General features: G+C 56.5%; 4 non-coding genes across 4 annotated transcripts; all 4 read left to right on the top strand.

Moving 5' to 3' along the window:
* Positions 1–119, top strand: LOC149457246 (5S ribosomal RNA). The gene has a single exon (XR_016313740.1). It is a non-coding gene; the product is annotated as a 5S ribosomal RNA (ribosomal RNA).
* Positions 120–2,876: 2,757 nt separating this feature from the next.
* On the top strand, positions 2,877–2,995 carry LOC149457245 (5S ribosomal RNA). The gene has a single exon (XR_016313739.1). It is a non-coding gene; the product is annotated as a 5S ribosomal RNA (ribosomal RNA).
* Positions 2,996–5,767: 2,772 nt separating this feature from the next.
* LOC149457244 (5S ribosomal RNA) lies at positions 5,768–5,886 on the top strand. Its single transcript, XR_016313663.1, has one exon. It is a non-coding gene; the product is annotated as a 5S ribosomal RNA (ribosomal RNA).
* Positions 5,887–8,649: 2,763 nt separating this feature from the next.
* Positions 8,650–8,768, top strand: LOC149457243 (5S ribosomal RNA). Its single transcript, XR_016313662.1, has one exon. It is a non-coding gene; the product is annotated as a 5S ribosomal RNA (ribosomal RNA).
* The last annotated feature ends 1,098 nt before the right edge of the window (positions 8,769–9,866 follow it).

The following is a 9,866-nucleotide window of genomic DNA, read 5'->3' as shown; positions in this document are numbered from 1 at the left end:
GCCTACGGCCACACCACCCTGAACACGCCCGATCTCGTCTGATCTCGGAAGCTAAGCAGGGTCGGGCCTGGTTAGTACTTGGATGGGAGACCGCCTGGGAATACCAGGTGCTGTAGGCTTTTGCTTTTCCTCCAGCAGGGGTCACTCTCCTCCATGGCTCTTTCACATTCGCTTTTACCTCCCCGCTCTCCAAGCCCTCCTGCTGCACACCTGCACTCAAGCAAACAACCTTTTCATCCCCTGCTCGTTTGCCAGCTCGGCCCACTCACAAACAAATCAGCCCTCTCAAAATACAATGCTAGCTGCTGCATCGGAACACTCACAGACAGAAGAGCAAGAAAAAACTCACAAGAAATGCATGGCTAACAAATCAGGCGCTCATTTGCAGCTTCACCAGGGAACACAGGTATCTCACCCCCTTCACCAAACAGGGCTTAGTGCTTGCTGGCAAATCCCTTCTTGGCAATCCCAGAGGTCAGGCGTTACCTGGAGTTGGCCACCAGCTTTGCACACATCTCAGGAGGGATTTTGGCCCACTCCTCTTGGCAGATCCTCTCCAAATCATGAAGGTTTGGCGGCTGACGTTTGGCAACTCCAACTTTCAGCTCCCTCCACAGAGATATTGTCAGCCGGATGAAGGTCTGGAGACTGGCTAGGCCACTCCAGGAGCTTAACGTGCTTCTTCTCCAGCCGCTGCTTTGTTGCCTTGGCCGCGTGTTTTGGCTCCTTGTCATGCTGGAACAGCCACCCGCCATTCATTTTCAATGCCCTGGCTGAGGGGAGAAGGTTCTCGCCCAAGATTTGCCGCTCTGTTGCCCCGTCCATGGTCCCCTTGATGCGGTGCAGTTGTCCTGTCCCCTTAGCAGAAAAACACCCCCAAAGCAGCATATTTCCACCGCCATGTTTGACAGTTGGGATGGTGTTCTTGGGGTCATAGGCAGCATTCCTCGTCCTCCTCCTCCTCCTCCAAACGCGGCGAGTTGAGTTGATGCCAAAGAGCTCCATTTTGGTGGTCTCATCTGACCAGGACACTTTCAACCAGTCCTGCTCTGCCTCATTCAGATGTTCAGTGGCAAACTTCAGACGGGCCTGGACATGTGCTCTCTTGAGCAGAGTGACCTTGTGGGCACTGCGGGATTTCAATCCTCGTCGGCGTAGTGTGTTACCCATTGTTCTCTTGGTGACTGCGGTCCCAGCTGGCCGGAGATCATTGACAAGATCCTCACTCGTAGTTCTGGGATGATGCCTCACTGTTGTCATGATCATTGACACTCCACGAGGGGAGATCTTGCTCGGTGCACCGGTCCTAGGGAGACTGACAGTTGCTTTGTGTTTCTTCCATTTGCGAATGATTGCACCGACTGTTGTCACCTTCTCACTAAGCTGCTTGGCCATAGTTTGGTAGCCCAGTCCAGCCTTGTGTAGGTCTTCGATCCTGTTGCTGACATCCCTGGACAGCTCTTTGGTCTTTGCCGTGGTGGAGGGTTTGGAATCTGATGGTTTGATTGCTCCTGTGGACAGGTGTCTTTTATACAGGTAAGAAAATGAGATTAGCATCTCTCCCTTTAAGAGGCTGCTTCTAATCTCAGCTTGTTACCTGTGTGAAAGACACCTGGGAGCCAGAAATGCTGCTGAATGATAGGGGATGGAATACTTCTTTCCCTCAGGAACATGCGAATCAGCGCATCATTGGTTAGACATGCAGTGCTTTTGAATGTTTTCTTGCTAGTCTGTCTCTCAGTCAATACACCTAGCATTGGATTTTTAGACCGATCGATCATTTGTTTGTGAGCGGGCAAAGATTCAAAATCAGCAGGGGGTGAAATACTCCTTTCCTTCACTGTAGCTCCCCCAAAGTCCTCAGGCCAGCCTAGGCTTTTGTGAGCCCGCTTCCCTTTTGCGGCCCACTCTTTTCAAAACACGCTGGCTTTCTTCTCTGTGTCCCTCAGGAGCTGGCCACGCATCCAGTCCCCTCCGGCAGCGGAGCAACGCTCAGACGCCACCCCCCAGCCAGCTAGCCCCGTCCTGCATCCCGCTTAGGCTCCACGGCCCAGCCCTTTGCCAGCGCTCTCCTCAGCCGCTTTGGCGCTCTCACGCCTGCTCTCCAGTCGCCTTGCGCCGACACATTCCGCTGCGCTCCCCAGGCCGGGGGACAGCAGCGGGGAAGGCACGCGCGCCGGCCCCCCAAGCCAGCCAGAAGCAACAGAGCCGCCGAAGGCCACGATACCTGCTCCCTGAGGCGGTTAGAGCGCTGGGCCCGCTGCTGGAGGCAGGGGCCTGAGCGTCAGGGCCCTGTGGTGTGCGCAAGGGGGAGCCGGCCACTGGGGCGGTGAAAAAGAGCGAGGGCCGGAGCGCAAGGAACTGGCGTTTGTAGGCCCCGGTGCCAGCAGGGTCCCTAGCCTTGGTTTGGGTCAGGGGCAGGGAGGCGGGAGCGCTGTGCGGCGCCCCGAGAGGTCTGGCTGGCAAGCGAGCTTGGCCCCTTGCTTTGCGGTGCGCTTTGCGGCTGCTGTGTCCAAAGCTTGCTCCCTGCGGCTGGTGTGCTGCTCAGCCCTGCGAGCCAAAGGCTTGAAGTCAGGCCAGGGGAAGGCGGGAAGGAGAAGGAGGAGCGGTTGAGGCCAGGATGGTGTGGTGTGCTTGTGCGTGAGGAGGTGCGGTCAGGAAGATGTTAAAGAGGGAGCAAAGCAGCGGGAGGGAGGCAGGGGTTTGAGGAGAGTGAGTGAGAGAGGAGAGACGGGGCGGTGTGTCAGTTGTGGCGGTGGGTGAAAAGGAAACAGCAGTAGCAGCAGGCGGCTTGTCCTGGGTAGTAGAGCCGAGGAAAGGCGGAGGCCAGGCTGCCCGTGACAAGTAGAAGAGGCTTGAAGGAGAGCCTGAGTACTGCCTACGGCCACACCACCCTGAACACGCCCGATCTCGTCTGATCTCGGAAGCTAAGCAGGGTCGGGCCTGGTTAGTACTTGGATGGGAGACCGCCTGGGAATACCAGGTGCTGTAGGCTTTTGCTTTTCCTCCAGCAGGGGTCACTCTCCTCCATGGCTCTTTCACATTCGCTTTTACCTCCCCGCTCTCCAAGCCCTCCTGCTGCACACCTGCACTCAAGCAAACAACCTTTTCATCCCCTGCTCGTTTGCCAGCTCGGCCCACTCACAAACAAATCAGCCCTCTCAAAATACAATGCTAGCTGCTGCATCGGAACACTCACAGACAGAAGAGCAAGAAAAAACTCACAAGAAATGCATGGCTAACAAATCAGGCGCTCATTTGCAGCTTCACCAGGGAACACAGGTATCTCACCCCCTTCACCAAACAGGGCTTAGTGCTTGCTGGCAAATCCCTTCTTGGCAATCCCAGAGGTCAGGCGTTACCTGGAGTTGGCCACCAGCTTTGCACACATCTCAGGAGGGATTTTGGCCCACTCCTCTTGGCAGATCCTCTCCAAATCATGAAGGTTTGGCGGCTGACGTTTGGCAACTCCAACTTTCAGCTCCCTCCACAGAGATATTGTCAGCCGGATGAAGGTCTGGAGACTGGCTAGGCCACTCCAGGAGCTTAACGTGCTTCTTCTCCAGCCGCTGCTTTGTTGCCTTGGCCGCGTGTTTTGGCTCCTTGTCATGCTGGAACAGCCACCCGCCATTCATTTTCAATGCCCTGGCTGAGGGGAGAAGGTTCTCGCCCAAGATTTGCCGCTCTGTTGCCCCGTCCATGGTCCCCTTGATGCGGTGCAGTTGTCCTGTCCCCTTAGCAGAAAAACACCCCCAAAGCAGCATATTTCCACCGCCATGTTTGACAGTTGGGATGGTGTTCTTGGGGTCATAGGCAGCATTCCTCGTCCTCCTCCTCCTCCTCCAAACGCGGCGAGTTGAGTTGATGCCAAAGAGCTCCATTTTGGTGGTCTCATCTGACCAGGACACTTTCAACCAGTCCTGCTCTGCCTCATTCAGATGTTCAGTGGCAAACTTCAGACGGGCCTGGACATGTGCTCTCTTGAGCAGAGTGACCTTGTGGGCACTGCGGGATTTCAATCCTCGTCGGCGTAGTGTGTTACCCATTGTTCTCTTGGTGACTGCGGTCCCAGCTGGCCGGAGATGATTGACAAGATCCTCACTCGTAGTTCTGGGATGATGCCTCACTGTTGTCATGATCATTGACACTCCACGAGGGGAGATCTTGCTCGGTGCACCGGTCCTAGGGAGACTGACAGTTGCTTTGTGTTTCTTCCATTTGCGAATGATTGCACCGACTGTTGTCACCTTCTCACTAAGCTGCTTGGCCATAGTTTGGTAGCCCAGTCCAGCCTTGTGTAGGTCTTCGATCCTGTTACTGACATCCCTGGACAGCTCTTTGGTCTTTGCCGTGGTGGAGGGTTTGGAATCTGATGGTTTGATTGCTCCTGTGGACAGGTGTCTTTTATACAGGTAAGAAAATGAGATTAGCATCTCTCCCTTTAAGAGGCTGCTTCTAATCTCAGCTTGTTACCTGTGTGAAAGACACCTGGGAGCCAGAAATGCTGCTGAATGATAGGGGATGGAATACTTCTTTCCCTCAGGAACATGCGAATCAGCGCATCATTGGTTAGACATGCAGTGCTTTTGAATGTTTTCTTGCTAGTCTGTCTCTCAGTCAATACACCTAGCATTGGATTTTTAGACCGATCGATCATTTGTTTGTGAGCGGGCAAAGATTCAAAATCAGCAGGGGGTGAAATACTCCTTTCCTTCACTGTAGCTCCCCCAAAGTCCTCAGGCCAGCCTAGGCTTTTGTGAGCCCGCTTCCCTTTTGCGGCCCACTCTTTTCAAAACACGCTGGCTTTCTTCTCTGTGTCCCTCAGGAGCTGGCCACGCATCCAGTCCCCTCCGGCAGCGGAGCAACGCTCAGACGCCACCCCCCAGCCAGCTAGCCCCGTCCTGCATCCCGCTTAGGCTCCACGGCCCAGCCCTTTGCCAGCGCTCTCCTCAGCCGCTTTGGCGCTCTCACGCCTGCTCTCCAGTCGCCTTGCGCCGACACATTCCGCTGCGCTCCCCAGGCCGGGGGACAGCAGCGGGGAAGGCACGCGCGCCGGCCCCCCAAGCCAGCCAGAAGCAACAGAGCCGCCGAAGGCCACGATACCTGCGCCCTGAGGCGGTTAGAGCGCCGGGCCCGCTGCTGGAGGCAGGGGCCTGTGCGTCAGGGCCCTGTGGTGTGCGCAAGGGGGAGCCGGCCACTGGGGCGGTGAAAAAGAGCGAGGGCCGGAGCGCAAGGAACTGGCGTTTGTAGGCCCCGGTGCCAGCAGGGTCCCTAGCCTTGGTTTGGGTCAGGGGCAGGGAGGCGGGAGCGCTGTCCGGCGCCCCGAGAGGTCTGGCTGGCAAGCGAGCGTAGGCCCCTTGCTTTGCGGTGCTCTTTGCGGCTGCTGTGTCCAAAGCTTGCTCCCCGCGGCTGGTGTGGTGCTCAGCCCTGCGAGCCAAAGGCTTGAAGTCAGGCCAGGGGAAGGCGGGAAGGAGAAGGAGGAGCGGTTGAGGCCAGGCTGGCGTGGTGTGCTTGTGCCTGAAGAGGTGCGGTCAGGAAGAGGTTAAAGAGGGAGCAAAGCAACGGGGGGGGGGGGAGGCAGGGGTTTGAGGAGAGTGAGTGAGAGAGGAGAGACGGGGCGGTGTGTCAGTTGTGCCGGTGGGTGAGAAGGAAACAGCAGCAGCAGCAGCAGCAGCAGGCGGCTTGTCCTGGGTAGTAGAGCCGAGGAAAGGCGGAGGCCAGGCTGCCCGTGACAAGTAGAAGAGGCTTGAAGGAGAGCCTGAGTACTGCCTACGGCCACACCACCCTGAGCGCGCCCGATCTCGTCTGATCTCGGAAGCTAAGCAGGGTCGGGCCTGGTTAGTACTTGGATGGGAGACCGCCTGGGAATACCAGGTGCTGTAGGCTTTTGCTTTTCCTCCAGCAGGGGTCACTCTCCTCCATGGCTCTTTCACATTCACTTTTACCTCCCCGCTCTCCAAGCCCTCCTGCTGCACACCTGCACTCAAGGAAACAACCTTTTCATCCCCTGCTCATTTGCCAGCTCGGCCCACTCACAAACAAATCAGCCCTCTCAAAATACAATGCTAGCTGCATTGGAACACTCACAGACAGAAGAGCAAGAAAAAAACTCACAAGAAATGCATGGCTAACAAATCAGGCGCTCATTTGCAGGTTCACCAGGGAACACAGGCATCTCATCCCCTTCACAAAACAGGGCTTAGTGCTTGCTGGCAAATCCCTTCTTGGCAATCCCAGAGGTCAGGCGTTACCTGGAGTTGGCCACCAGCTTTGCACACATCTCAGGAGGGATTTTGGCCCACTCCTCTTGGCAGATCCTCTCCAAATCATGAAGGTTTGGCGGCTGACGTTTGGCAACTCCAACTTTCAGCTCCCTCCACAGAGATATTGTCAGCCGGATGAAGGTCTGGAGACTGGCTAGGCCACTCCAGGAGCTTAACGTGCTTCTTCTCCAGCCGCTGCTTTGTTGCCTTGGCCGCGTGTTTTGGCTCCTTGTCATGCTGGAACAGCCACCCGCCATTCATTTTCAATGCCCTGGCTGAGGGGAGAAGGTTCTTGCCCAAGATTTGCCGCTCCATTGCCCCGTTCATGGTCCCCTTGATGCGGTGCAGTTGTCCTGTCCCCTTAGCAGAAAAACACCCCCAAAGCAGCATATTTCCACCACCATGTTTGACAGTTGGGATGGTGTTGTTGGGGTCATAGGCAGCATTCCTCGTCCTCCGCCTCCAAACACGGCGAGTTGAGTTGATGCCAAAGAGCTCCATGTTGGTCGTCTCATCTGACCACGACACTTTCAACCAGTCCTGCTCTGCCTCATTCAGATGTTCAGTGGCAAACTTCAGACGGGCCTGGACATGTGCTCTCTTGAGCAGAGGGACCTTGCGGGCACTGCGGGATTTCAATCCTCGTCGGCGTAGTGTGTTACCCATTGTTCTCTTGGTGACTGCGGTCCCAGCTGGCCGGAGATGATTGACAAGATCCTCACTCGTAGTTCTGGGATGATGCCTCACTGTTGTCATGATCATTGACACTCCACGAGGGGAGATCTTGCACGGGGCACCGGTCCTAGGGAGACTGACAGTTGCTTTGTGTTTCTTCCATTTGCGAATGATTGCACCGACTGTTGTCACCTTCTCACCAAGCTGCTTGGCCATAGTTTGGTAGCCCAGTCCAGCCTTGTGTAGGTCTTCGATCCTGTTCCTGACATCCCTGGACAGCTCTTTGGTCTTTGCCGTGGTGGAGGGTTTGGAATCTGATGGTTTGATTGCTCCTGTGGACAGGTGTCTTTTATACAGGTCAGAAAATGAGATTAGCATCTCTCCCTTTAAGAGGCTGCTTCTAATCTCAGCTTGTTACCTGTGTGAAAGACACCTGGGAGCCAGAAATGCCGCTGAATGATAGGGGATGGAATACCTATTTCCCTCAGGAACATGCGAATCAGCGCATCATTGGTTAGACATGCAGTTCTTTTGAATGTTTTCTTGCTAGTCTGTCTCTCAGTCAATACACCTAGCATTGGATTTTTAGACCGATCGATCATTTGTTTGTGAGCGGGCAAAGATTCAAAATCAGCAGGGGGTGAAATACTCCTTTCCTTCACTGTAGCTCCCCCAAAGTCCCCAGGCCAGCCTAGGCTTTTCTGAGCCCGCTTCCCTTTTGCGGGCCGCTCTTTTCAAAACACGCTGGCTTTCTTCTCTGTGTCCCTCAGGAGCTGGCCACGCATCCAGCCCCCTCCGGCAGCGGAGCAACGCTCAGACGCCAGCCCCAGCCAGCTAGCCCCGTCCTGCATCCCGCTTAGGCTCCGCGGCCCAGCCCTTTGCCAGCGCTCTCCTCAGCCGCTTTGGCGCTCTCACGCCTGCTCTCCAGTCGCCTTGCGCCGACACATTCCGCTGCGCTCCCCAGGCCGGGGGACAGCAGCGGGGAAGGCACGCGCGCCGGCCCCCCAAGCCAGCCAGAAGCAACAGAGCCGCCGAAGGCCACGATACCTGCGCCCTGAGGCGGTTAGAGCGCCGGGCCCGCTGCTGGAGGCAGGGGCCTGTGCGTCAGGGCCCTGTGGTGTGCGCAAGGGGGAGCCGGCCACTGGGGCGGTGAAAAAGAGCGAGGGCCGGAGCGCAAGGAACTGGCGTTTGTAGGCCCCGGTGCCAGCAGGGTCCCTAGCCTTGGTTTGGGTCAGGGGCAGGGAGGCGGGAGCGCTGTCCGGCGCCCCGAGAGGTCTGGCTGGCAAGCGAGCGTAGGCCCCTTGCTTTGCGGTGCTCTTTGCGGCTGCTGTGTCCAAAGCTTGCTCCCCGCGGCTGGTGTGGTGCTCAGCCCTGCGAGCCAAAGGCTTGAAGTCAGGCCAGGGGAAGGCGGGAAGGAGAAGGAGGAGCGGTTGAGGCCAGGCTGGCGTGGTGTGCTTGTGCCTGAAGAGGTGCGGTCAGGAAGAGGTTAAAGAGGGAGCAAAGCAACGGGGGGGGGGGGAGGCAGGGGTTTGAGGAGAGTGAGTGAGAGAGGAGAGACGGGGCGGTGTGTCAGTTGTGCCGGTGGGTGAGAAGGAAACAGCAGCAGCAGCAGCAGCAGCAGGCGGCTTGTCCTGGGTAGTAGAGCCGAGGAAAGGCGGAGGCCAGGCTGCCCGTGACAAGTAGAAGAGGCTTGAAGGAGAGCCTGAGTACTGCCTACGGCCACACCACCCTGAGCGCGCCCGATCTCGTCTGATCTCGGAAGCTAAGCAGGGTCGGGCCTGGTTAGTACTTGGATGGGAGACCGCCTGGGAATACCAGGTGCTGTAGGCTTTTGCTTTTCCTCCAGCAGGGGTCACTCTCCTCCATGGCTCTTTCACATTCACTTTTACCTCCCCGCTCTCCAAGCCCTCCTGCTGCACACCTGCACTCAAGGAAACAACCTTTTCATCCCCTGCTCATTTGCCAGCTCGGCCCACTCACAAACAAATCAGCCCTCTCAAAATACAATGCTAGCTGCATTGGAACACTCACAGACAGAAGAGCAAGAAAAAAACTCACAAGAAATGCATGGCTAACAAATCAGGCGCTCATTTGCAGGTTCACCAGGGAACACAGGCATCTCATCCCCTTCACAAAACAGGGCTTAGTGCTTGCTGGCAAATCCCTTCTTGGCAATCCCAGAGGTCAGGCGTTACCTGGAGTTGGCCACCAGCTTTGCACACATCTCAGGAGGGATTTTGGCCCACTCCTCTTGGCAGATCCTCTCCAAATCATGAAGGTTTGGCGGCTGACGTTTGGCAACTCCAACTTTCAGCTCCCTCCACAGAGATATTGTCAGCCGGATGAAGGTCTGGAGACTGGCTAGGCCACTCCAGGAGCTTAACGTGCTTCTTCTCCAGCCGCTGCTTTGTTGCCTTGGCCGCGTGTTTTGGCTCCTTGTCATGCTGGAACAGCCACCCGCCATTCATTTTCAATGCCCTGGCTGAGGGGAGAAGGTTCTTGCCCAAGATTTGCCGCTCCATTGCCCCGTTCATGGTCCCCTTGATGCGGTGCAGTTGTCCTGTCCCCTTAGCAGAAAAACACCCCCAAAGCAGCATATTTCCACCACCATGTTTGACAGTTGGGATGGTGTTGTTGGGGTCATAGGCAGCATTCCTCGTCCTCCGCCTCCAAACACGGCGAGTTGAGTTGATGCCAAAGAGCTCCATGTTGGTCGTCTCATCTGACCACGACACTTTCAACCAGTCCTGCTCTGCCTCATTCAGATGTTCAGTGGCAAACTTCAGACGGGCCTGGACATGTGCTCTCTTGAGCAGAGGGACCTTGCGGGCACTGCGGGATTTCAATCCTCGTCGGCGTAGTGTGTTACCCATTGTTCTCTTGGTGACTGCGGTCCCAGCTGGCCGGAGATGATTGACAAGATCCTCA

Source organism: Staurois parvus, unplaced genomic scaffold (genome assembly GCF_062004578.1).
Source record: "Staurois parvus isolate SC_StPar_1 unplaced genomic scaffold, SC_StPar_1.0 ptg000333l, whole genome shotgun sequence".
NCBI classification, from domain to species: Eukaryota; Metazoa; Chordata; class Amphibia; order Anura; family Ranidae; genus Staurois; species Staurois parvus.
This window is presented reverse-complemented; position numbering and strand designations above follow the sequence as displayed.